This window comes from Sander lucioperca, chromosome 2 (assembly GCF_008315115.2).
Source record: "Sander lucioperca isolate FBNREF2018 chromosome 2, SLUC_FBN_1.2, whole genome shotgun sequence".
In the NCBI taxonomy this organism is placed as follows: Eukaryota; Metazoa; Chordata; class Actinopteri; order Perciformes; family Percidae; genus Sander; species Sander lucioperca.
In genome coordinates, this window is record NC_050174.1 from 41,724,893 (window position 1) to 41,752,126 (window position 27,234).

The 27,234-nt window shown below is 40.3% G+C and overlaps 1 protein-coding gene and 1 long non-coding RNA gene across 2 annotated transcripts in view; one reads left to right on the forward strand and one right to left on the reverse strand.

Annotated features, from left to right (window-relative positions):
* Positions 1 to 27,234, forward strand: part of si:dkeyp-14d3.1 (transmembrane protein 132C) — a 184,424-nt gene that overhangs the window by 42,942 nt on the left and 114,248 nt on the right. The gene's annotated exons all lie outside the window — the stretch shown is intronic.
* LOC118494286 lies at positions 1,528 to 16,381 on the reverse strand. Its single transcript, XR_004896416.1, has 3 exons — positions 16,324 to 16,381; positions 9,453 to 9,454; positions 1,528 to 1,540 (listed from the first exon to the last, which is right to left on the reverse strand). It is a non-coding gene; the product is annotated as an uncharacterized LOC118494286 (long non-coding RNA).

Below are 27,234 nucleotides of genomic sequence, written 5' to 3' on the forward strand. Positions count from 1 at the left end.
AGTATTATATGGTTCATATGCAAATCAAATGCAATGAAGGAAATAATTTTAAAGGATATTTTCCTCCCAGAGTCCCTAGTGGTATAAAGAAAAAAGAGAAAAACAGCACAAAAGGAAATGTCTCTATTTTCTATCTGCTGCAGTGCAGCCATACACCATGAGTCACTGTACACTGAGGGTCATTACATGTGCATTGTCCTCCCTGGTCAGGCTCAGCCATCATTTTAACAATAGATTAGTCGATTTAAGTAACAACATTTCACGAGAGCAGATGTTGTCCCCAGCATCCTGTATTTCTCACCTCTTTGTACGTAGCAGACCGAAAGCTCACCCTCTGCTGTAGTGGAGTCAAGGAGTTGTAAAGGAGCACTCACACACCACTGGTGATATGTTGGAGGCCTGTTAGGGACTGTATGAAAATGATTGGGGTGGGATGGGGTGGCTGAATTTTATGTTTCAATTTTTAAAGCAATAATATATACTGAGTATCCCTAACTGTAAACACACAGCAGTTAAAGTTGGACCCTCTTCCCCGACTCAACAGCCAATGCAACACATCCTTCTTTTTAAAAAAAAAAAAAATTCAATGAAAAAATAACAATAAAATAAAATATAAAAAAACAATAAACAAGTGCGTAGCAACACACCAAAGGAAAAAACAATATCTATAAAGTGTTACAAACAATATGTTCAATCTGTCCAAAAAGGAGCGGGGTGAAGCCGAAGCTTGTTATTTTTCCCACCCCTCATTCAACTTTAAATAGTTCCTGTATATATTTTGTACATGTATGTATCATATCTTTTATATTATATATTCATAGCAAGATAATAGATTTACAAAAAATATATATTTAATTTTAAACACCTACCAATCCTATTTTACATTTTGCACCAAACAACCCATTACCCTAATAGCCCACCCCAGTGCAATCAGTATAATAACCCACCCTCACATTCATCTCTCTTCATCCTTTTAATAAAGTATTTTAATACAACTTTTTAAACTTTATAATGTCTGTAGCACCTCACAGATGGTGAGTTTGTGGAATGGTTTGGACCAGGTGCTAAAACATTATCCTCATACCTAAACGAGAGAATAGGCCAATTGTCAATGACTCCCAAAGCGACATAAATGACAGTGGCCGTTTAATGCGTGACCTTAACACGTGACCACGTTGGAAATTTGAATCATGTGACTATTCTATTTAATGTAACGGGTGCAGTTTTAAACACATAGTTAATGTTAAATGTTTATGTGAAATGGAACTAGTTTAGGCAACAAAAATACTTAGGTTTAGTAAAAAGGGATTGGCTTAAATTGAACCACATACACTGTAAAAAAAAAAACGGTCAAATGACTGGCAAAAAAACTACTTCAAAGAAATGTCAAAAACAATACATTTACAGTCATTCATTCAAGGTTTTGCAGCAAAAGACTTATTTTACAGATTTGTTAATACTGAAAATAACAGTTGGGTTGTTGATTTACATATAATGTCCATCATTTTACAGACCTTTGTACAAAATTTAAAAAAAAACACTGTAGTAAATGTATTTTCCATAAAATTAGGATTCTATTTACAGTGTAAAACTACTAAAATGAGGACGTAACGTGACGTCATGGACATCATTGCGTCACGGACTAAGGTCTGTAAAAGTCGGTTAATTAAAACAAAAAGTGACAATTGACTTATTCTTTCACACGGGACACAAACCCTGGGCTCCTGGGTGAAAGGCCTGCGTTTGTTTGACCCATCCACCACTCCAACCCGCCTCCTCACGCAGAATTTGGCGCACTTATACTCAGTGCTCGAAGTGGGCCGGTACTCACCGGTACGCAGTACCGGCAACTTTTTGTTGCATACTGCTACTTCTCGCATGTAGCCAGTACCAAGGGCGAGGCTAGCCTCAGCACCCCTAAAACTTGGAGTAAGAAATGTTGTTATTCTAACATTTTTGTTCGTCTTTGACAAGGTTAAATAATGTCCAAAACATACTCCGTAGTTTGTGTTTTAAAATGTATGTGTTAAGGATGAAAATGAAAACATCCCCGCTTAGCAAATGGTATCATCCTCATCTCTTCTTCTACTTCTCCTCTGTACCTGCACCGCTCAGCACGACCGTCATCCAGCGCGAAACACACGCAGAGTGAGAACCCGTTATGTAGTGTTGTGAATCAACTAAGTTTCTCCAAAGCTGTGTCTCACAAACCATATCGGTGAGTACCTGAATCACGTGTACACCTATAATAACACCGCCTTCACACTGGCAGTTGAAATCCGCTCCGTAATCAATACGCCCCCAGCGGACGTCGTACTACACCGTTGAAAAGCTTCGGAAGCGACTCACAAAAATGGCAGAGAGACTAGAATGAGTGATAAGTGTCTGAATGTACGATTCTCTATGACCTCTCTTAAACAGATATAAATAGAGAGGCTGCTGCGTGGAGAACAGTTGCCCAGGACGTTGACATGTCACGTCGGTTAAATGTGATATAGCGGTATAATGTCAATAGTTCGGTGTCTGTTGCTAGCTAACCAATTAGCATTAGCAGGTTTGTTTATCAGTACCATAGCAACGCACATCACGTGCGTCTTTTCTGGTCAGTCGTCATGGAAACATGAAGCCCTGGCCAGAGCCATAGTCTTTCTCTATCACTCTGGCCCTGGCGTTTGGACCAGAGTGAAAAAACAAACATATCACTGTATACTACCAGTAGGCCTATGTGTGAAAACACTCACTGTGGCTTTTTAAATGAATTGTTATTCATTCCTAGATTTATATCTGTTATTTTTCAGTTGTGGCTGACTATCAAACTAGACAATAAAAGAAAGTTTAATGTTTTTCTTTTGCTGTATTTATTCATTCCTCACACACAGAGGATTTAACCTGAACCAGGCTTAACTCCTGAACTCATAGCATCTCTCTCTCTCTCTGGAGAGTTAACGGTCAGGAAAACCAGCTGAGTGAAGAAGGTTTTGTGTTTGTTACAGGGGGCTGTCTGTGTGAACTCTCACAATTAAGCTGGTGCTCTGAAAAGGTCTCAAAAAAAAGAAAAACAATCTGGATGTTGGAGTTAGTTGAACCAATGTTAAAATGATAGTTATTTTTCAATAGACATATTTTTGTTTTTTGTGTGTAAAGAGTGTGGGTGGTGGCAGTGGGGCTCATTGGGTGCTCAGCACCCCTAAAGCTCTGACCCTAGAATCGCCCCTGGCCAGTACTCTACCAATGACAGAAAAAGCGTCAGTGTCTGAGAGATTGACCCTAACGTTACATAAACTACACTACTCAGAGGGCACTACATGACTTACCTCAGATCTTGACGAATTGCATAAAGGCAAGCAGTCGGCCCACCCTATCAGAAGTTCGTTTAGCCACGGACGCTAGTTTGGAAAAGCTGTCTGATGCCTGCAGCCTGACCGTAACAGATTTTTCACTGCTGAAAACCTAGAAACTAAAAAGAAATGTGTTAAGTTTGTAAGTCATGTAGTTGTGTTAACCTTGCTTCAGAAAACTTACTAAAAGAACACGTGTGCCAGAGCCAGACACATCAACAGAGGTCCAAGTCCAACCAGAAACATCAGGTACGATTCATGTGCTTCAAACTAACGTTAACATTGATGTGAGTGGAACAGCTAGTGTTAATGAGGAGTCTGCAGCTACCAACCTTAACGTTACCTTAGTCAATGACACTGACGTCAACAATAACGTGAGTAACGAAACACATGGATGGCCTGAATGTTGGTCAAGGGACCAAATGATGTATTTTTGCTCCACGAACAGCTGGCTCGTTTTTAAAGATAACAAACTGGGCTGACACACACACACACACACACACACACACACACACAAATTGTTTAAATAAATACATGCATTTATAACAATAAATTGTTGTTGTGTTGTTTTTTCTCCACTTCGAGCACTGCTTATAATTCTCGCTTCCTCGTTTGCTCTCGCGACAATTACTACAGCCACGAGAGGCTGGCGCCTCGCCACTGCAATATCTTCACCCCACCCGCAAAATCTAAATTATAAAATAAATATGATTTAGATCAGACAATGTTGTGTATAATAATGTATGAGGTAAGACTAAAGTTTAGGGATGAGAGTGTATTGGCTGGTAAAAAAAAAAATAATTATCTTAACTGATAATTGGAAAGAATCACTTGCGCTGCGTTTCTCAAAATAACATAAACCTCACAAGGAAGGTTGAAATAAAACCATAATCTGGGGTGTAAAAAAGATAAAAGGCCCGCTTGTGCTCTCCTGCAAAAAGCAGACTATCCTCCCTTCAGCTAAAAGAAAATGTTAAATATCCTCCCCTCGTCTGCATCTTCAACAGTCTACCGTTTTACCCTTGTGCAAGCAACAAATTAGTTTTGTATGTATGTAAGACTGCGTTTGAGAGTGACCTTACATGTAGATCTTACAAATGTCTCCAAAAAGTCTCTGTTTGATCTTGCTGCCTTGGTAGTCATTTGCCTCGGCCTTAAAATGCACTGAAATGGGAAAGATTGGTATAAAATTGGTTGCAATGACTCAAAATTATATGTTGTCGTCAGTGTGGAAATAATAACTATTTTCATCCATAGTTTGTATGTGGTAAAAGCATGTGGAAGCTGGGATAATATGCCTGTGTGTTCTTGTTTGTGTTTATGTCTGTGATTCAGATGTATGGCAGTTGCAGGTGTGTGGTGCGCACACGTAACAGTTTGAGTGTTTCAGCTGACGTGTTTGCCAACTAGATACACACGACTGGTCTTCTGCACGCGAGTTGTTTAATTGTTTGCCTCCCTTGGAGAACACTCCCATTGCGTATGCATGTGTTTCTGTGCGCTACGGGAGTGTTTATGCACGTGTTTCTGCGTGTACCGAAGTGTTTGTGCATGTACGCTGACACGCCTGAGCGCTGTGCCGTGCTCTAAATGTGAATACTAAAAGTACTGTATGAGCGACTGCGATGGAATCAATTTACCTCTTCTTTACAAAGCAGTGCATCAGTGAACAAATTATCCACCATTACGCTTCATTATGTGCAGGGGCAGATTGGCCATCTGGCAATTCTGGCAAATGCCAGAGGGGCTGGACCATTTTTTTTTAATGTGGGCCGGTCAGATATATTTTTTTAATATACAAATAAATAATAATAAATAAAGTCGACCGACCCAATCAGAGGTTACTCAAATTGGGACGTTCAGTCAAAATCAAGCACGTCACCTGAAGTGATTATGCTGCTCTGGGGGACCGGCTGCGCAGTGAAAAGCCGCTGCTGACGGGTGCAGAGCTTCACCGTAGTCGAATACTGATGTCTGACGGCATCGGTATTAAATTGACACAGTTTCATTAGCGGTTAAAAACGTCTCGTTGTCGCATTACTGTAAATAGTAGTCTAACTCTGTGTTTTGGTACAGTTGGTTTTAACGCCTGATGCGAAGTGTAGGCCTATAAGAGTACACATGAAAACCCTGAACAAGCAGTGTCGTTCTGCTCCATCTTTCTGCTGTGCCCCATTCACATAGTGTTTAGTTTTATACTATGTAGGTTAAACTCTGCAATTAATCCGCGTTTCACATGCATAGGTGCTGATTTATGTTTTCCTCCGTGGGTGCTCACGGGTGCACGCCCTTCAAAAAAAAAAGTATTAAATAAATGTTTGCATTTCAGAACCTTAGGAAATGGACAGCGGCCGACACGTACACACACACCTATTAACTCAATAATAAAGCCGCAAAGTAGGCTATCTTTCAACTCAGGACAGTGTCACTTCTCACAAATACAGATAGGATTGGAGATGAAAGGTTTAACTGACTTCGTGGGAAATTAAGAATCAATGCCACCTTTCTAGTAGCCTAGGCCTAAACATTAATTAGTAGGCCTGGGCCTGGCTATCGATGTTACATGAAGATAGCAGGCGTTTTCATCCGAGAGACGCTGTGATTGGTGGATAGGATATGGAGCAGGGGACTGACAGCGACATAACCAATCACACTATGACAGACGCTCCACTTAGCACCAACTGCAATGTTTAATTTTAAATGAATGTAGCCTACTGGCAGTCTGGTACACGTGGGTGCTTAGTATTTTCCATGGGTGCTCGAGCTCCGGAGCACCCACGGTATCGGCGCCTATGTTCACATGTATGCATGAACTGTGGTGGGCCATTACACTGTAGGCTATATTCAACATCACTGATCATTTTTGATCAATAGAATAGAATGCTGGAGCTGCTCCCCCCGCGACCCGATACCGGATAAGCGGACAAAGATGGATGGATGGAATGTAGAAAACATTGCACTTCACAACGTTTTGTATCCATAACATGATTGTGTTATTGTACAATTTAGCAGTAAAAGCAGTATCCTCTGTAAGTCAATCCTACATTTTTCAACTTGGGAGCAAAACGTGCTCCTTAGGGAAAAAAGTTACCATAAACCCCTCTTCATGCTGTGTGTTGTCATATCCGGCCCATGTCCCAGATGTGGAAGCCCCCTTACTGGACTACTGAATATAATAATATTCCATTATATTTTGTATTTTGAATTGTTACCTGCCACCAGAATTTTGTGATTTTCTTGCCATAAATATAGACGTTTTTACCGTAAATTGGTGCCTAAAAATTTTATCAGAATGCAGGAATTGGAAGTCTTTTACCCTCAAAATTTCCTAGGGGATGTCCCCCAGACATCCCCTGCTTTATGTGTTCCCCCAAAGGCCAATTCTGAGCAAGGAAAAACCCTGAAGTATAATCACAGATAGCCATAAAAACATATTTAAATTGCAGAGTTACAGAGTTAAAACAGATGAAAACACGGAGAACCAGACAGGCGATATGTTCAGTGTCAACAGAGAAACACAGACTATCGAACAGAACAGAACATACTGTAGAGAATGACAGCCACAGCATACAAACGGCTTAAATAGACAGTATGTGTAAATTTGTTATAAACGTGTGCTCTTTTAAAAGGTAGTAAGCATTGTTTGCCAGTTACTTACATTAAATATTTAAAAAGCTATTACATAAGGTACTGCTTGTATTATTTCACCATCTGTACACAAATGTAATTAGTGAATGCATGTGTCTGTGGGTGGGGCTGCATGGTAATGTGGGCTGGTGTGGCTCCAGTGCCAGGGCTGAATTTTTGTCCCAGTCGGCCCCTGATTATGTGTGCTGATGGACAACAGGGACTAATGTATGCAAGACATAATGGCCTAAAATATCAGCATGGCGGGATAGAATAGAATCATTCTCAAATCTTTTCCATAAGGCATATTTTTTTTTTGCTTCCTTGGTCTGATTTTACAGGAAGATATACATGTATACATTTATATTACCTATTAGTAGGGCTGTCGATCCATTAGTGAACTCCAATTAATCGAAAATTAATCACACATTTTATTATCTGTTCTAAATGTACTTTAAAATGGATATCTTTAAAGTTTGTTTCTTTTTTTGGTGGGCATTTTTAGGCCTATTTCCACAGGACCGATGAAGACATGAAAGGGGAGAGAGGGGGAATGACATGCAGCAAATGGCCGCAGGTGGGAGTCGAACCATCGGCCGCTGCTCTACCAACTGAGCTAACGCGGCCACATCTTTCAAGTTTTTAATGCTCAGGTGGTATTTGAGACTCATCGTACTCCGGTGGTAACTTATTTCACATTGACAGTACATGCAAATGACTTTAGTCTTGTGGAGAGAACCATCTGGTGGGGCTGTGAAATTGAAGTTGCAATTCAAAAGACCCTTTTCTTTATTCATTTCTGCTCAAGGTTTGTTTCTGCTAGCCATCTACAACGTTACTGCTGCATCGCTTCCTGATTTCCCAAACTACGGAGCGGCCCGAGGCCCAAATCACAGAACTTGCGTGTGTTAATTGTACGTCGAGTGACGTTAAAATTAATTTGCGTTAACTCGTTATTATCCTGTTCATTCTGACAGCCCTACCAATTACAAAATATACTAAAAGTAAAAAGTACTCATTGTAGCATCGCTGTCCTTGGAGAACCACATACCTCTGAATAGTCAACTTTTCAGCTCAGAAAAACAGCCCTGTTTTCAGTTTTGTGACGATACATTTTCCAGCTGATCCAAGAGGCTTCTGAAAGAGTTTATTTAGCTTAAGAAGTAGGAGAATTTTCTCAACCCATAATAGAGCACTTAATCTTTCAGTTTATCAGAAAACATTTCATAAAAAATCACCACATTTGGACATATGTGGTTTTCACTGGACAGGAAGGGGATGAAAAACTGTCATCTGAAAAGTAACTATAAAGCTTTCAGACCAATGTAGTAGAGTAAAAAGTACAATATTTACCTCTAAGATGTAGTGGAGTAGAAGTATAAAATTGCATTAAATCAAGTACCTCAAATTTGTTCTTAAGTACAGCACTTGAATAAATGTACTTAGTTACATTCCACCACTGGCTGTAAGCATGTTCATCTTAAAGCTGCTGACCACTAACGGCTTGAGACAAAAGTCCCAATGAAACTAATACTTCATAGGGCTGCTCAATTATGAAAAAGATCATAATCACAATTATTTTGGTCAATATTAAAATCACGATTATTTAACAGGATTACTCATTGACTTTTGGAAAGATGTTGCATTTATTCAACTTAAAAAACAGGGAAACAATCAACAATGAAAACACCTCGAACTGTCAAATTTTCCCTCAATACTTTGACCGTTTGAAATTTCCTTGTTTGCCCTTTCCAACACAAGACAAAATAACAGTTTACTTGCAAAACGTAATATGCAAAATACCTGTTTTTCTCGGTTACATTGTTTTGTGATTGTTTTTGTGTTCGCCATCAAAATTGGATTCATGGCACAGTCCTAATACTTCGTAGAAATACATGAATAGCTGCTCAGGTTAAGAAATGGACAGCATAAATGGTAGCTGGATTTAAGTATAAGACACAAGACCACAACACACACAGTGGTCACAAACTCATATCCGATTCATTATAGTACAATCTCATTGAAAGATTGCGGGCTATAAACAGTCACTGAATCAGGAGCCACTGGGCTGCTTCTGCAGGGGGAGAATATTGTGATGAAAGACTAAGAAAATGCCTTGTCATTTATTGGCAGGCATTGAAGCCATAAGCCATTTTCCTAAAACAGTTTCTTGTTTTGAAAGTGGGAGAAAGAAGCACTCCGGGGACCAGATATAAACGATTAAGACTAAACGTATCTTAGAGAGCGGCTTCAAATGCTTAAATAAATCCTGTCAGATGTCTCCTAGTCATAATGAATAATTTCTTTGTAGTTTGTTTGTATTTAGCCTGTGAGAGGTTGCAGTGTGATTTGGCAGCCTGCAGCAGATTGCATGTGCATTTAAAGTGGCTAATAGTGTCAACAGCAGAGACTTTCTGGTGCCCCTTTGGATGCATTAATACACATTCCTTCAAAAAAAATAAATAAAAAGCAGCATGAATGTTTAACAGCTTTTTTTGTTTTATAGCAACGAGTCTCCTCACGTTTCCATTGCGGCAGCAGGACCGGTGCCACAAGGTGTCAAACATCAACGTCTCCTATGCTGAGCTTGCCGATTTAAATGTGTCCCATTATGTTTGCTACATTTTTATTAGCTGCTAGAGTGTGTGGCCTTGCCAGAGGCTGACTGAGGTCCTGTTAACAAACACTGCTGCCAAAATCTGGGTGCACGGAGAGGTGGCAGCGCTAATAGAGCAGAGCAGACTGGCGCATAGCTCCCACATCAAGCTCTCATCGTTCCCACACAACTCCATGGGGGGTTCTATCATCTGCCTCGGCTCCTTCTAGTCACGCTCTTAGTGGAAATACAGTATTGCACACATAGGAATAGCATTCATATATAGTATAATTAGACAGCAATACGGAGAAGTTGGCTTACTCGTTACATAGGAGGATGTTTTTTCTTCTGCAGAAGAAAGCAGGATAAGCCACATGTGACAGTTATTTGTAAATGTACTGGGATGTGGTTTCATTTCTCCTAATGCAAAGCTCACTAACATGAGTAAACTGAAGAAAACATCAAGGCAAATGCTTAAAAGCTGAAACCATTACACATGAATATTCTTTCCTGAGTGAGCAGGGTTTTAACATCAGTTCTAGTGTCACAAAAATGTACATCAAATGTATGGAATTTGTCTTTCATCCCTAAGCACGGAATAGGACATTTTCACCAAGGGAAACTTCATTATTTCATGCAGTTATTATGTAAAGAAAAATGTAGGGTTGAGCAAATGATGAAATCTTTTCTTAACTTAATACATTTATTGGCACGTTGCCGTTATCTACATAAACGTACAATAGTAACCTCTCTCACTCAGTTTCACTAACTTTCCGTACAAAATATAATGCATCCCCTTGCAAAAACTTTTCCTCGTCTTTAAAATCTCCCATTTAAAAAAAGCAAACAATTTTGCGGGCAATGTTGGCCAAAACCTAAGTTTATGTCCTGCGTATGATAGGAGATAATATGAGAAAATATCAAAATATAAGTTTATCTCCTACGTCTTAATTAGGCTGTTTTGAAAGTGAGGATGCCTGCAGAATGAAGCGCTTAGTGCACGATCCAAAGGGCATTTAAAGTTCAGCCAAATGCAACATAAACTAAAGTTATTTTCTCAGTTAATTAACTAAAATGTCCACTGTATAACATAATGAAACTGTGCAAAGGCGCCGACTTGATCAATGAAGTTACACTGCCGGGTGTAAAATGCGCGTCTCTCTTAAATGGGACGCACTTGCCTGACAACAGATTAAGCGAAAAGAGCAGGAATAGCGGGGACAACATGACTTTTTGTCCCCCACTTTCAGGTGTTATGGTAATAATCTGTTAATCTACAGTAAGCCAAGCCATTCTCTTTTGGCGCAGATGTTTAATCAGAGAGCTACTGTACCTCCATCGCTATTGTTTCATGTGTACATTAATGTGTAAATAGGCTTGGCCTGTGTGTGTGTTGTGTGTTCGTCATGTAGATGTGGCGGTGTGTGGTGTGGGAGCTTTATGTATAGAAAAATAACAAAAACAATAAAATTATTGGCAGAGATGTGACTGCTGTGGAGTAAGGTCTGGGATAGGAGAGAAAAAAAGCTCTGGGTTGTTTGCATTTCTTTAAACCAATCACAATCGTCTTGGGCGGACGCAGAGACGATGGCTCTGCAAAGTCTCAGGAAGGAACTTGTTTTGGTGGAACATTTACACATTTGCACCCTGCAAAAAAAAAGTCACATACAATATTAAATTAAGTTTACTGTTCACACAATACAGAAACGTGAGCTATTTAAATTTGCTGGATACATGTTTAAATGTAATTTGCTCTTACCGGTGTATCGCCGAGTGTATTTTGTCCATAACAAATCTCCACCAATCGGTCCCAAAACGTCTCAGTTAGATAGTAAATGCCATAAAAAATATTCTTTGTAAATCTTTACAGTCATTGCCGTAAAGAACCAAGCAGACTTGCCTTGTTGCACGATCCAAATTTTCTTGAAAACCTACAGAAACCTGTAGCTTGCTAGCTCAGAGGTTCTGAATGTTGTTTCCCAAAGCGAATGGAGTTTAAGAACGACAAGACGCAGAGAGTGGAAGGTGAGAGACATCCAGCAGAACATCCGGCACCGGAGCAATTATCCTGGAAATTGATCCAGACTACTACTGTCGTTGATCCAGACTACACAGCAGGGGACTGCAGCTCTGGAGAATGTAATTCATATTTTCCTCATTAATGATGTATTATTTCACCCACCTATCCGCTTTTAATCAGAACATTAATTTTTATGACCTGACCGCCTGATCCGCAGATAACTGCAATCGGTGTGTGCGTGTGTGTGTCTTGCCCCTGGCTGTGTGTGGTGTGTTTGGCCTTCTGCATGACTCTTCTGTATGAGAGCTGCACTGATTAAACCCTTGGCTGGTATTTGAAATGTGGTGGGCTAATCAGAGTTTAATAGTGGTATTGTATCAGTACAATCGGTGTATCGTTGTAACGTTACATCAATCTCTGTGTCTCGCTTCCTCGCTCACTGAGTGGGAACCTAGACGTTGCAGGCGGGTGTTTTTTGTGCGTAGTATGAAATAGAATCCTGCCGTGCCACTGCACAGTTCAGCCTGTTCTCAGGAACCATTCACTCAAAATGCTATGAAAAGTTAAGCGCTGTAATTTGTAAGCATTCCACGTTTTTTTCTGCTGTATTCACTACATTGACGGCCGCTGTATAAGGACACGGCTGGCCGCATATGTAGGGAGGAGGTCGGGTTTGATGAGTGGGCGTTTTATAGGACTTGCCAGAGAGCGGAGTTTGCTTCCCAGGGAGAAAACTAAAGCCTTTCACCCAGGAAGTGCGTGTTCCTTACCGGCAATTTCCACTGGATGCGGAACGTCTGCGGAACGTCGACGGAGTCATTAGGTTTCCATTAAAGTCAATGTGTGTATTTCCACTGACTGCAGAACGTCTGCGTCCCTACTCCGTCCCAGTTCCGTCAGTCCGCAGCCCTCCGGAGCAGATACGCAGAGCTTCTATTTTTGACGGACGACGGAGAGCTCCGCAGCAATTCAGCACAATTCAGATTGTGCGGGACAGGAAGTCGAGCACAGAAACAAAACAAAACATCCGGTTACTTTTCAAAATAAAATACACCGTGCTCACGGCAGGTCATTTTCCCTGCACTACACCTTGAAAACACAGCACAGAGTTGTTTCCCCTCTACTCCTCTGGATGGAAACAAACTGTTGTTGGTTTTGTGGTTCTGTTTATAGAAACTACATCCTGTTATATCGCGCAAACATACGTGAATTCGCGAGATCTCGTGGTCGGCTGGCCGCAGCCGTTACGCAACAAATCCGGACCTGGTGGGTATTGACGGACGGCGGAGCACGCAGCCGTTCCGCAGCGGAGCCGGTTCGCAGACGTTCCGCATCCTGTGGAAATCCACGGTTAGGAGTGTTTTAATCCAAACCACGATCTTTTTCCTAATTTTTACTGGTCGTTTTGGTGTCTAATCTTAACCTTCGTCGTGGCAAAACGCTCATATTTTGTGGACTAAATTTAACCGTAATGTCGGCCAGTCGTTTCGACTGGCAGCTCGCGGTGCTTTGTACCCAACTCAAAGTCACCTATTTTCGGGTAACTGAACCACCAACTACCGCTGATACAACGGTCTGTAGCCGGCGTCAAGAAGCTCTGTAGCAGCTTAAACAACTAACAACTGCCGCGGTCTCCTAATTTCGTAGGATATCATACATTTTGGTGTGCATACATTTTTGTACAATATCATACGAACCCGTTCATGAGAATGCGTTGCACAGTTCCAAAATGTTTTACAGTGGACATTTTAGTTAGTTAACTGAGAAGGTAAAACCTTTTGTTTATGCTGCATTTGGCTTAACTATCAATGCCCTTTGTATCGTGCACAAAGTGCTTTCTCACTCACATAACAGCCTAATTAGGCCTTAAAGTTTATCTTGTACATACGAGATAAACATTTAATTAAATTACATTTTATTTATAATGTCAAATCATAACAAAAGTTATCTCAGGACACATTCCAGATAGAGTAGGTATCTGTAATTTACAGAGACCCAACAATTTCCCCAACAATTCCCCCAAGAGCAAGCATTTGGTGCAAGCCTTTAGAGTGTATCTCCCACATAGGAGATAACATCGCGTACATAGGAGATACACCTAGGTTTTGTCCAACATTGCATGCTTTTTTAATGCTGCCTTCAGGGCGTCCGTACCTATTGCCTGCTCACAATTAAAACACAAATATAACTCCATAGACTCTATGATAGAAAATAAAGAATAATTCCATCTCGGATTTCGGCAGCTGTGTCAGTGTTATCCAAGCACTTTGATTGTCACCACCAATCGCCCAGCATTTACTTATCTTCCTGTTTAACTTGCTGATTACATTTATCATCACCCTGACCGACTGTTACAGGTAAGATTAGCATGCTAATTGTATGTTGAAGGATATTAAATGCATTGAACCTCACAATTTAAACACCCTGCTGGAAGGCTAATAAAGGCCAAGCTCACACCACTGATGAATATATTGACAAGAACAGAGCCTCAGAGATCACAATATGTTTTCCGCTCTCTACATTACACATGCAGCAGTAATCATTTTTTTGTGGAATGACTGAATTAAATTACAATACATCACTCTGTTATTCCCTGCTAATCAAGGGATCACCTCATTCAGTCCCCAGTCTTTTACTTACACTTCCGCTTGCCCCTTTTATTCCTTTTTAAGCATAAACATGATCAAAGCGTTTTCATTAATTACAGTCTCTAAGCTAGACCCTGTTAACGTGTATAGTTTCATGTTTAATTTAGGGTAATTATTTTATGGATTCTTCCAGGCTTATAATAATAGTTGTCCAAGCCAAAGTCCTGATATAAATGTTGATATAAAGTTGTCTTTTGAAATTAATGGCCATTTGTTATTATAGATGAGCATTCTTGAATAAATGAATGAATTATAGTTGTGATTTACTATAGTTTAATGCATTCATCCATGGTCATATGAATCATATCCATGGGCATATGCATTATATCTACACAATCTACTGTATGTTAAAGCAGATGTGGAGAAGAGAGGTTAATTTGATTTTATGAAATGAACCGTCCATCTGTCGCCATCACGATGCCCCTAGAACAGTGGCGGTGCCAGAGATGTTCTTTTGCTGGTGCTTTGGGGTTGCTGAACGTTTTAGTGAGGGTGTTCTGAAATTTTGAGTTTCCCTTGACACAAATAGGCTAACGTTACACACACTCACGCAGATGCCCACCCACCTCCACCGCGGTTTACTAAGCGAGCGAACGAGAGAGATTGATTTAAAGTTGCCGATACAACAGCACCATAGAACTCTGATTAGCCCACCAAACATATTTCAAATACCAGCCAACAAGCCGGGTTCAAACAATCATTACTGCAGCTCTCATACAGTGGCTCAGAAGATTAATGCAGCAGGCCAAATACACCACCCATAGCCAAGCACACACATAAACACACACCCTATGTATCCTCACACAGTTTTCACACTTGCACATATGGTCAAAATAATGTAGTCATATCTGTAGTGACTTAATATATCTAAATAAGCCACTGAGGGTGAACATGTTTTCTGGGCTAAAAATAAACCGATGTCCAGTGCGCTGTATAACTTTAGATTTGATGATCCATTTATTCACATTTCTGTACAACACATAATGTTCTTCCCCTGGTCTAATGTCATGTACAGCAGGGTGACGTTAAGTATCCTCAGCAGCATCACAGCCGTGGTCAGGTCACCTTCCTCCGGCCGCTTTTCTTCGTCCCGGTTGGTGACAAGTTCACCATATCTCTCAGTCTCATTTACAGATTTTAAAAGTCTCCACACCTTGATGTTTAGGGAGTAAAAAACTATCCATTGCTAGCATTAGACTCGCTTCTCTAATCCTAACGGCTCCAAATATTGAGCTCTTCTTCTTCTGTGTGAATACGTTACTGCAGAAGTAAGGTCAAAAGTTCAATGTGTGCTGCACCATTTGGCGAAAAATACGATCACCTGTGTTTTTTAGCCTAAAAATAATCAGTTTGTTTTATTAATGTATTTATTCATTTTTCAAATATAAATTATACTATTTACACATTAACGATTTTTTATTTATTTATAAATCAACCACAGCAATTTCTTAGGGGTGCTAAGGGGGTGCTATGGCAATCCTAGGGGTAGCTACAGCACCCCCAAGCCCCTCCCTGGCGCCGCCTATGCCCTAGAAATACAGTATGTCACGCAGATACAGTTAAACCTCGACTCCTTGGCTGAGTTTGATTGTATCGTCCATTAGGTCTTGAATGATGCTCAGCTTATTAGCAGTCGGGAAGTACAGAGATATGATTTACTATGGTTTCTTGGAGGGAACACAATAAGACAAAATTGAATGGTTTCCTTATTCATTTTCATGGACTTTAATATGCCCTTAAAACTCTCTGTAATTGGCACTGTAACTGGCTGTATTTTATCTTCTCTGACACTTGTAGCCACTTGTTCACTGACAGTGGCTAATTGTCTCAGTTAGCTGCATTCTTGCTGTTATGGGAAGTAAATAAAAAAGGGAGTGAACAGTTAGAAATGTGGTGATTTCCGAGGGCTCTCTCACTACTGCGTTCTTCTGACATCCAGATAATAGAAATAAGAGGATTATCTTTCCACCACATATAAGTGCAATCAAACATATCAGATGCTTAGTAAATTCAATTTGGCTCACATGGTGACTTGGCGGTTATCGTACCCCTAAAATGCTTGGTGATGCTAGTGTTAAATGAATGAAATACAACATGTTAGTTAGTGAGCTTCAGAGGTGCCGGTTGGCGGATTTTGTTACCCTTGGCTAGAAGGCGAGCGATTTCCCCCTGTTTCCAGCCTTAATGCTAAGCTACGCTAACATGAGTGTGGTATCAATCTTCTCATCTAACTCTCGTCAAGAAAGCAAACAAATGCATTTTCCTAACATGTCTAACTACTCCTTTAAGGACAGCTAATTTCACTGGGGAACTTTTTTTTTCTGTAATACAGTACAAACAGCAGCAAATAAAGGAAGCAATCATTTAATTGTTGACAAACAGCTGCTTGTAAATTGTGTCTGTTGCAGTTTTACTAATCAAAAACAAAACATGTTGCACATTTGTATATTATCCATCTGTTCATCAAGAATATGAACTACATTTTGCAAAGTGTTGTCCTGTCTGGGGAAAGATATCGCAGATGGCCTCTGTTGTCTAGTTTAAGCTTTGAGTTGAGATCAATGTGAGCATGTTTAAATTGTCCTTTGGTGCATTCTGTCACTTTATCTTTTTTAACTTAACAGTTAAAGAAAAAATTACACTTTTATGTATCGTAATGCATGCTTTAGTCTTCAAGTTACACCTGAGCAATTTGTATATCAACATAGACTATACATAAGTGGCATCAATTTAAATATAATGTGTTTCTTGCAACTTTTTCAATCAACCAACCAAAACAGTGTGGCAATCTAAAGTCCTCAAATAATACTAATGTTCAAATATTTAGAGCTACACTTTCAGCACCAGTTGGCTTAAAAAGTAAAATGAAATGACAATTTCATGATCCTCAGGTCTTTGGCCAACAGGTTGCCCTGCCAATCCCATATTTTACACATCTCTGTCCTGATTCTGATGACCCTTATCCAAAACCTTGCTGGAAGCCACTTCAAATGTAGGATTTACTCGGTTCATCCCCACCTTGTGTGTCAACCAGTGTGTATCTGGCTGGCTGCATCAGGGGATCAGGGCAGTTAAACGTGTACCTAGCAACTGCTCTGCTCTCTGCAGACAGACAATGATACAGCGCCATGTGATCACAGTCCCCCAGCGCAGCCCCCACCACCCCCTCTTACCCGCATCAGATCAATGGTTTGCGGCAGAGCACCATTATACCTCCCTACCTCGTATAGGCAGATTTTTCTTTTTTCCCACTTTGCTGCTGTGCAGTGAAAGTAACAAGCAAATCATGAAAGCATGATACTACTGTAAAGTCTCTTGAGATAGAAATACCTAACAACAGTTTCTGCATGTATTGAAGTACTGTACAACATCATGTAGTGGCCCTGAAACACGGCCCCTACTTTCACATTTTAATTAGGATGCATGAAAGCCTTTATGTAACAGTTCAAACCAAAAACTAATGTCAAATCCAAACATGTTGGATAGTTTTTGCTATGTTTCCATAGCTACCAGCTCATCTCTCTGCCACAGGTGAAATGGATGTCTTTGTTTTCAGAGCCATTCTTTTCTGCGTCTGACCATCAACCATGGTCAGTGTTAGAAAAGAAAAGTGTTTTTACTAGAACATGTTTACATGCTTTAATGTTAAAAAAACAAATACATTTTTTATCATACTGTCTGTCTAAATGTAGCTGTATTTACCCTCTGTCTGAAATGCTCCGTTTTAGCACCTGTCTTTTTAAGCCCCCCTCCTGAAAAAGCCCAGTCTGCTCTGGTTGGTCAACATTACCAAGTCTTCCGCATCTGCGCTTTCGGAGTCTCTGCGCCATCATTGCAGCCGGGGAATGACTGTAACAACACTGTAGCAGCACTTTCTACCTTTATATAGTCTAGTTGTGACATCACAACCGTACGGAAGTCCTGACGGCTCGTTTAAAGGCACTGTTTCTCAATACTGGCTGTGTGCGTTTCTTTGTAGATTAAGCGTTTTTGTACTTTCACAGTATTTATATAGCACCTCGACCTGCTCTATGATGACAAAAGAACATTAAAATCTCACTTTTTAAAACATGGGACCTGTAAGTCTAAGGGTTTAATACACTAGTGGAAAACGTTTTTATTTCATTTCTTTCATTTTAAAAGAAATTTTAGAAGGAAAAATAGTAATACCACCCTGAATGCTCCAGTACAAGTAAAAGTCCTGAATTGATGATAATGTTACTTAAGTATGTATTATTATCACAATGTATTTTTAAGTATTAATCATAAAAGCAAAAATGGCCCCTGTGAGGAGCTGATTCTTCAGTGTGTGAGAAGTAATTTTACTCATGTGGCTCATAGATCACATTATTTGAACGTTATCCCTGTTTGCACTTTACTTTTTTAAAGCACATTCTGCAGCTGAGAAAGAAGCTACAGGGAAAACGTCTGTGAGTTGTAATCCGTTTCCTGGTGTATAAAAATGTATAGCTCTTTATAATAACATATAGTATGTATGAATTATATGACGACATATTGACACTGACCCATTAACCAGAGGTGGGACAAAGTCATTGTTATGCAAGTCACAAGTAAGTCTCAAGTCTTTGCCCTCGAGTCCCGAGTCAAGTCGAGTCAAAGATGAGGCAAGTCCCGAGTCGAGTCACAAGTCAAAGCCAACAAGTCTCAAGTCGAGTCCAAAGTCCTACCATTTTAGTTTCGAGTCATTTCAAGTCATTTCAGTTTCAGTGTATGCAATATTAAGAATATTTTCACTGCTTCAAAAGTCATAAGAAAGCCCTTTCTCTCAAGAAACTGAAGTCATATGCTTTATAGCAGTGGTTTTCAAAGTGGGGACGGGGACCCCTGGGTGCCGCGAGGGGGTGCTAGGGGGGCCATGGCAAGTTGGCATGAAAAGTATAGCAAAACAAAATAATTGAATAAATTAAATAACTAAAGTAAACCAAATTAAACCAAAAATAAGCTAAACAATATTCCCATTAGTTAAGAACTGTACTATACACTATAACTATAATAATCTATTGCATCTCTGAACATTACTACTATAATCGTTATTATTTTATTTTATTACATGGCTTGGTTGAATTCCAATGTAGAATGCGGTCTGTTATTTCTTGATAACAGACCGTTGCCATGAAAAACAGAGCGTTGCTATGGACGCAGTTCGGTTTAGCGGAAGCAATACAATCGTTTTTAAATCAATAAACTCCTTTTTAAATCAATATTTTGTGTCAAAGTATTTATTTGGTAGGTAGCCATGTAATAAGCGGGATAATGTATAGCGAGGCGGTAGTTATAGCGAATACAACCCCTGATATGAAAAGGGAAGGCTAATGGTGGATCTACTGTGACTGTGTTATGGTAACGTTACTTTAAAACGGACGTTGACATGATGTTGGCGAGGTTTTCCATCTGAGTGTGCTACACTCATGTACCTCATATAATCAGGATTCAAAAATCCCTATTTTTGTAAGCATGAACCAGCAAGGGAGACGTGCGTTTACTGTGTCGTTGAGACAGTAAATATGCAGCAGCTAGTATGTTACGGTACATACATCCGATAAGGTGCTTAGCATTCATTCAAAACTTACCTTTCTTTGTGCAACTTCAGGTGTCAAAGTTGGACGTTGTGGCAGCTCCGTCTGTAATCTTGTAACCCGCATGTTTTGCAAATTGCAACTCTTTTTTTGTCGACTACCTCGTAATTTTTATAGCCAAACGAAACTATCTTTGGTATCATTTTGCCAACTGGCGCGTTGTTGCTTGTGCTTCATTGGTTGTCTTGCAATGTGCCTGCTTAGATGCTGTTGAATCAAAACAACGTGGGACTACAGTGATTGGATGTCGTGCAGGCAGCGTGCGTGCTCTCTGCATGCATACAGGTGGTGCATATTTTTTTCACAGATGCAGATAAACTGAGAGCGGCGCGGCCGTGTGAACATTTTCTTCCCCAGTGGGAAGTAGCAAGTCTTCTCGAGTCAAAAGGTGCAAGTCCAAGTGAAGTCACGAGTCATTGATGTTAAAGTCCAAGTCGAGTTGCAAGTCTTTGTACATTTTGTCAAGTCGAGTCTGAAGTCATCAAATTCATGACTCGAGTCTGACTCGAGTCCAAGTCACATGACTCGAGTCCACACCTCTGCCATTAACAACCACTCAATCCCTGATCATGTGAAGACAGCCTGACAATGTTAACCTGAATGTTGGAAATGAGAACTGCTCCAAACCAGATCAGTGAGGGATAATCCTATAATACTAACAGAACACAAGAAACGCAACACAGAGGAAACACATTTCTAAGACATGCCAGAGTTCATCTGAGGTCTCAGGAGAAGTCAGGGTAGTGATTAAATTTTTTTTTTTATGTTTACAGAATTATAATGACACATGAGCTCCAGACCTGGACCGGGGAATGGAAATAATTACATTTAAGTGTTCTCTTTAGGGCATGTTTGATTGTGTGATTGCATTTGTGTGGGTGCAAAGAAAGCAGATGAGTCATTGTGCATACCTTTCTGAGGCTGTGCATATGCACAGTTAATAATAATGATGGCGCTGCATTTGTGACATCAGCTGCTAATGCCTTAGCACCCGTGGATATGTTCCCATCCAATGACTTATCCCCCACTCAGACCTGACCTATCACTGCTCAATCTACCTTCCTCCGTTTATTTAGGTACAGTACACATCTCTTCCTATATTTTCTAGCATACTTACTTATGGTTATTTATTAGTTCCAAATGTTGTGTACCAAATAAAGAGTGAGGGAAAACAACTTCTATCTTTTATCAAATCTTTCAAATTAATTCACACACATTTGAAAAGTCAACTCGTTTTAAACACACTATGTTGACCTACACTGTGAGTGGATGCACAGTGGCATTTACTTTAAAACTCCAAGTAAACGCTAACTATGATACAGGGAAGCAAGAAAAAAATTTAACATGACTGATTAGGAAGAAGGAAAGCATTTCGACAAATTTTGGATTAATAGAATTAGTGTCACGTTTGCAGGAAGTTGCAGGTTTGGACCCAAATGCAGAAGAGGAGACGAGAAGGTAGCAGGGAGAGTTTCAATAATTGAATGATGAAAATCAATTTAAAGACAAAGTTAAGCGGACAGGAAATCCAAAAACTGGAGAAAAAAAAACAGGAACACTAGGAAACTGAGCACTAGAACAGACGGAACTTCTGAACACAAGGTACGACAACAACAAACTGACACCAGAGGCCTGTAGTACGAATCAAGATCAACATGCCCTTGATTTCTTTCAGTTACCTGGCTTCACTTAACCTAACAACCGCGGTCCCGCATAAGCTGTAAGACGGTGGTTATCAACTAGTTCAATCAACCCAGGGTTTCCCAATCTAGCGACAAGCGCGTTCACATAAAGGAGGCGGTGTTTGCACAGCATGACCAATCCCAAACATCTACCAGAGCCGCATATTTTACATAAGAAGAGCAAACTATAATTCTACGTAAATATGAAGAACACAGACACGGTAACAAACAAACAGGCAAAACGCAATACAGTCGCTGCTTCCTAAAACATGAAGGGAAGCTGGCAAAAAAAATAGCCGACGCTGTTATGTGTAAATCACAACGCTTATCAATATCACTTCCCCATCAGTCAGGCACAAGATCTGACCATAATTACACTTGTGCTTTCCATAAACTGTTGTTGCTTTAGCTTATTATTTCAGTTGCAACCCTGGCAGTGGTATGCGATCGTGAGAGCAAATAAAAAATATAAAAACATAATTCAAACCGATGTGCGCATTGGCAACATACGGCTCAAGAAGCAAGAGCAAAGACAAATAGCCTAATACGTAATTCCCTCCGCTTAAAATCTATATCTTTCATAAAAATACCCATCAGGGAATGTTAACGGGGTTGTCGGTCTCTAAATGTTTTAACTTTTCTGAGCGCACCTCTCTCTCTCTGCGCACCGAGCTCCGCCTGATCTTCTAAGAACGGTGACGCCGTTATCAATCGAGTATTGATTGGTCACTAGGTGGTGCTTTTACACCGGTTGATCTCTAATCTCCAACATAACCTGCTCCCGAGCAGGTTAGGTGTTCAGCATAAGTTACCACGCCAATTTAACCCGGTAACAAGTGATCCACCTTCGTGATACACAAAACCCTGGGCTGAACCTGAAGTTACCTCGTTAACGTTCATAGTACAGGCCTAAGATAAAGGGAGCACACAGACTAAATACACAAAACGAGGGTTTAACAAGAGACAGGTGACATGAGGGCTGATGAGCATGTGAAACACAGCAGGGCGGGGCAGACAATCACAAAGGCGGGAAAACACACAAGGCAGGAAGTCAAACAAGACCTGACACGAGAAATTACACTACAAAATAAAACAGGGACCCAAAACAAAACCCAGGATCATGACAGTTAGTGTGTATTCTAATGACAGGTGTTTAGGAGAATGGCATTAAATGAAAAAGTAGTGGACTATAGCACACTGTGAAATGAATACATTAATAAATGAAAAAAACGTTTTGTTTGTAGGATTCAGCTTTTTATCACAGTACTCTGTGCTAACACAGTATGGATTTACATTACTCAATATTCACCACTCCAATACTTCTTCCTCTCCTGCACTGTTGTATTGATGCAGCTGAACATACAAGCATCAGTGCCTATATGTTCTATTAAATTTATTAACAATTAACATTATGGAAAGCTCCATGCTGACTCTGTTAAAACATGACAGGGCTGCTGCTGATAGTACCACAACACTTGCATGATAAAGGAAAATCTACAACCCTTTTTTCCTCAAAGCAGTGGCAGCCCTGCTGGAGAACAGCGGTGACTTGAGAAATAATGTCATCAAGGTAGAAGAGCATTCACACCGGTTGCCTCTGTGATTAAAATGACAAACGGTTTATTTTCACAGCTTTATTGCTAACTATATATAGCTGGGGAGCCTTGCCCAAACGTAAGCACACTGTAATCTTCCAGTACATTTTCTCACAAAGTATATCATTTATTATTAGATTTTAAATATATAAGGTTGGAGCCTGTCTGCAGAAAAGCCACTATATTTCTTGGAAATAGACCTTAAAGGTCCATTTTGGGTCATTTAATTCTAATTTTGCTCACATGTTGTTGATTTTGTAGGTAAAGATGGATTAAGCACACACACACACACACACACACACACACACACACACACACACACACACACACACACACACACAACACACACACACACACACACACAAACAGTTTCATACATGAACCCAATATATTAGCTTGCTAGTACATTATAGAGTGGAGTGCTATTTTGAAAGTGCCTATAGATAGCATCATGCTGGGCATCATGTTGCCAATGGCACGAAACGGTGTCCTTGTCGGTTTTCATTTGGAAAAACACTCAAACACACTGTAGGAGAAATATGGAATACTTTTACGTAAGTAGTGAAAATACACATCTCAATGGGTTTCTGTGAAACTTATTTGAAGGGGATGTATGTGTGTGTAGTGTGTCAAATATATCCTTTTCTCCTTTGTCAGGTATACCATATTGATTAACCATTTCCACATTCAGTCTGCTCCTAGATGGAAATGGAGCCGAGCTCTGCATTACCAAAAATGCAAACTCCCTTATTTACATTTCATCTTCTTCTTGCTGTAATAATCTTTACAGGAAGAACAGTTTCTTCAATCTTTGGAAGAAACTGTTATTAACCCGAAGAGACCCTGTTCTCGTAAAAGGAATATGGAAATAGAACGTGAAATGACTTAAAGATTAGATTTTATGCCGGGAAGTTGCGGTTGGATAATGTAATATTTGGCTTGCACGTACAGTATGGCTCTTGGGCTTCTTGTTTTAATGGCCGATTTGATGGAAATGTATCTCACCTTGATTGGCTCATATCTTGATAATGCCAAAATGCGCTCTGACTACATATCAAACATTGCGTTGTTCAGTCCACTGGAGGGAGATTCCGCTCAATATTTCCAGCTTGTCTCATTCACCCCAACACTGGGATTTGACCACTCAGATGCTGAACTCTGGCATTTTACATGCACCTCCAATTTTGGTTATGTTATTCAACTGTCTGGCATTTCCAAAGGTCACAACCTTTACTTGTTCATTTGGTGTCTTCGATGTCAATGTTTCTGTGTTCAGCATGAGTTTTTCCAGGGCAGATGTCAGGTGTCTGGGCCTTGTTAGGGCTGCAGAGGGGCTTGATCGGCACCAACAATCAATTCTCAGCAGGCACTCTGTGATCTTTGCTGCCCGTCACTCCCTCCTCATTCCTCCAGGCCTAATCAATGAAACAGGTTCATCCAACAGACTGCAAAATCGCCGGTGCAAAGCAGGGACTCTTTGATGAGCCAATCGGCACCAAAGCAAGAGAACACAACGTACTAAAACAACTGACCCCAAGGTTCTCTCTGTCAAGTAAAACATCCAAAAAATTTTTTTGTTTTTTTACAATGCACTCTCCAGTATGTGGCTTGTCTGCAGAGAGTGGTCCTGTCCTCAGCAGTACATATCTACCCCAGACAGACATTGAGAATATGACAAGCTCCTCTTGTAGCACTGACAGGGGGGAAGGAGAAGCGGAGCAAAGTGGTTTGTCTGAGTGGCTAAAGCTTGAGAGAGATGAACCGTGGTGGCCTCTTTCTTTCCTGTGAAAGGAGCCTGTAGGCCCATCCTGCAGCAGGAAGGTTAAGGATTCATCATTGACCAGAAAATTCAAGTGTGTGTGTGTGTGTGTGTGTGTGTGTGTGTGTCAGATCGGGGTGGCTGGCCCAGCGCTGAGCTAAACGGAAGACTAATGGGCAGTTGGAGCGAGCCTGACGGGTTCTGAGGAGCCCTGTTCTCTCTCCCTCCACCTGTCATCCATCACATTTCCAGCTGATACTGGGAGATAGCCGCCCACACTGGTGGGAGGGAGGCCAAGGGAGCAGTCAGAAGGGAGGAGGGGGCACCAGTTGGCTGGAGACAGGGACAGGGACAGGGATGTGGCCACTGCATGCCATTAGGAGCATTTAGTGTTTAGCAGCCATTCTCATCCACAGATTAAGGCAGAAAGGGGCGTGTCTGTTTGGCTCAGGATGATACACCGGACCATGCTTAGACTTCCAAGTGCTCTAACAAGACCAAGTTCACGATCTTTATCATCCTCTGAGCTAATTCGAATATCCAAAATATTGTTGAAGTGGTTGTTTTTTTTACTATGCAACGCCAAAAGGGATGAAAGAGGCTACAAGGACTGACAGTGCCAGAGAAAGCAAAGAATGGCTTAGTGACCATCATAAGTAGCACTGAAGCTTACGTAAGTAGATTGGTGCATTTTGTCTCGTTGTCATTATAAAAAGACATAATGGTGTTCATAAAACAGGGTGACGGTTCAGCTGTTTTTCTTTCAGTGTGGAGGCTTCAGAGGAACCTTTTCACATAATCATTGGCTCTGCCTTTTTCTCAGAGGACACCAGGGGAAGTACACACACACACACACACACACACACACACACACAAACACACAGTTAACAAAAGCAAGTGAAATGGCTTTTGAAAGTCCTTTTATATCAGCTCAGATTAGAGTTCTTTTAAACAAATGTCACCTTGAGGGCAAAGAAAGGAGATTATGGATTTTTTGATCACTTCTCTACTAGGTGTCCTTTACCATGGAAAAGCATCAAAACCCTCCAGGCAAAATGGTCCTTAGATTGAAAAACATAAATTACAAAAGGTATCCCTTGAAGATTAGTGCTTATTGTACCAGTGTGAGCAAAAGAGGGAACAAGTAATTAGAAATCTAGATCAGAACACAGAGAGTTGGATGTGAAATGCAGTTCTGTGGACTAGATGGATGAGAAACTAAAGCAAATTGCCTGGGTGCTTGGCAGTGAGGAGACATTACATGTAGGTGCCCAGTAGGCATGTTATAGTATGATTTCCTTGGCTAAAAGTATTGATAAAAATATAATAATCTTTATGTTAATGACTTCATTGTGTTGGAACAGTTCAAAATCATTTTCTGTTTGTGCCTTTCTCAGAAACAAAGTAGCAATGCACTTCAGAATAAATCCTCTCTGGTCAGTCTGAACATATTCAATTGTTTCTTTGTCTCTGCTGACAAATTATTGTTCCCCACACTGCCATGATAAATGTGTATCTGCGGTTATGCTGTTGTTTTTAAAGTCCTCAGCCTAAGAGGGGTTATCTTGTTAGTACTTTTGGGAAATTAGAAAACCCTGTATATTGTAATGCAATTCAAGTCAACAGTCATGTTATGAATACTAGCTGTACACTTCGTTTAGCATTTATAAGCACAATATACACATTTAATAAAGGGTTTATAACCCACTATAATGAAGTTGTAAGCAGATGTAAGTGTTTATCGATGTATTTTTCAACAACTATAACTCCTCCTGTTGGCGCTCAGCAGAAACTGGTGTATAAACACATAATGAATGACAACATAGTAAATCAGTTTTAATGATATACAATAAATCTTCATGGCCCAGCTCCTGATTTTACCCTTCAGGTTAGAGTATTTGCATGTGTGTGCTGAAATTGGCCCAGATGTGTGTTTTGTATATATGTAGTAGGCCCATAGTTGCAGAACACAGTGTCTTTGGTTAACTGTGAAACCATTTGTACAGTGACCTACTTAAGCTAATAGGCATTTTTTATCTCCTAAAAATATAGTATACGTACTGATCATCAAGCCTGTTTATTTTGGATGAACAGATTCAGAAAATCAAAACACATCGACAGTTTGATGTGTCTAAAAAGCATGCAACGAGGAAACAAAGAAACATGAGTGGCTACAGAAAAAAATTGCACTCGCACGTTAATTATTTGTCTCCACCTTTTACATCTTGAATATGCTACTCAAGGACATTTTAAATCATCACAGTGGACCAACTTTAACTGGCAGTCTGAATAAAATCCTGATTACAACTGCAAACGCAACATTTCACCCATTGTGAAGAAAACTTTGCTGACTTGTCTAAAGTCTAAAAGCT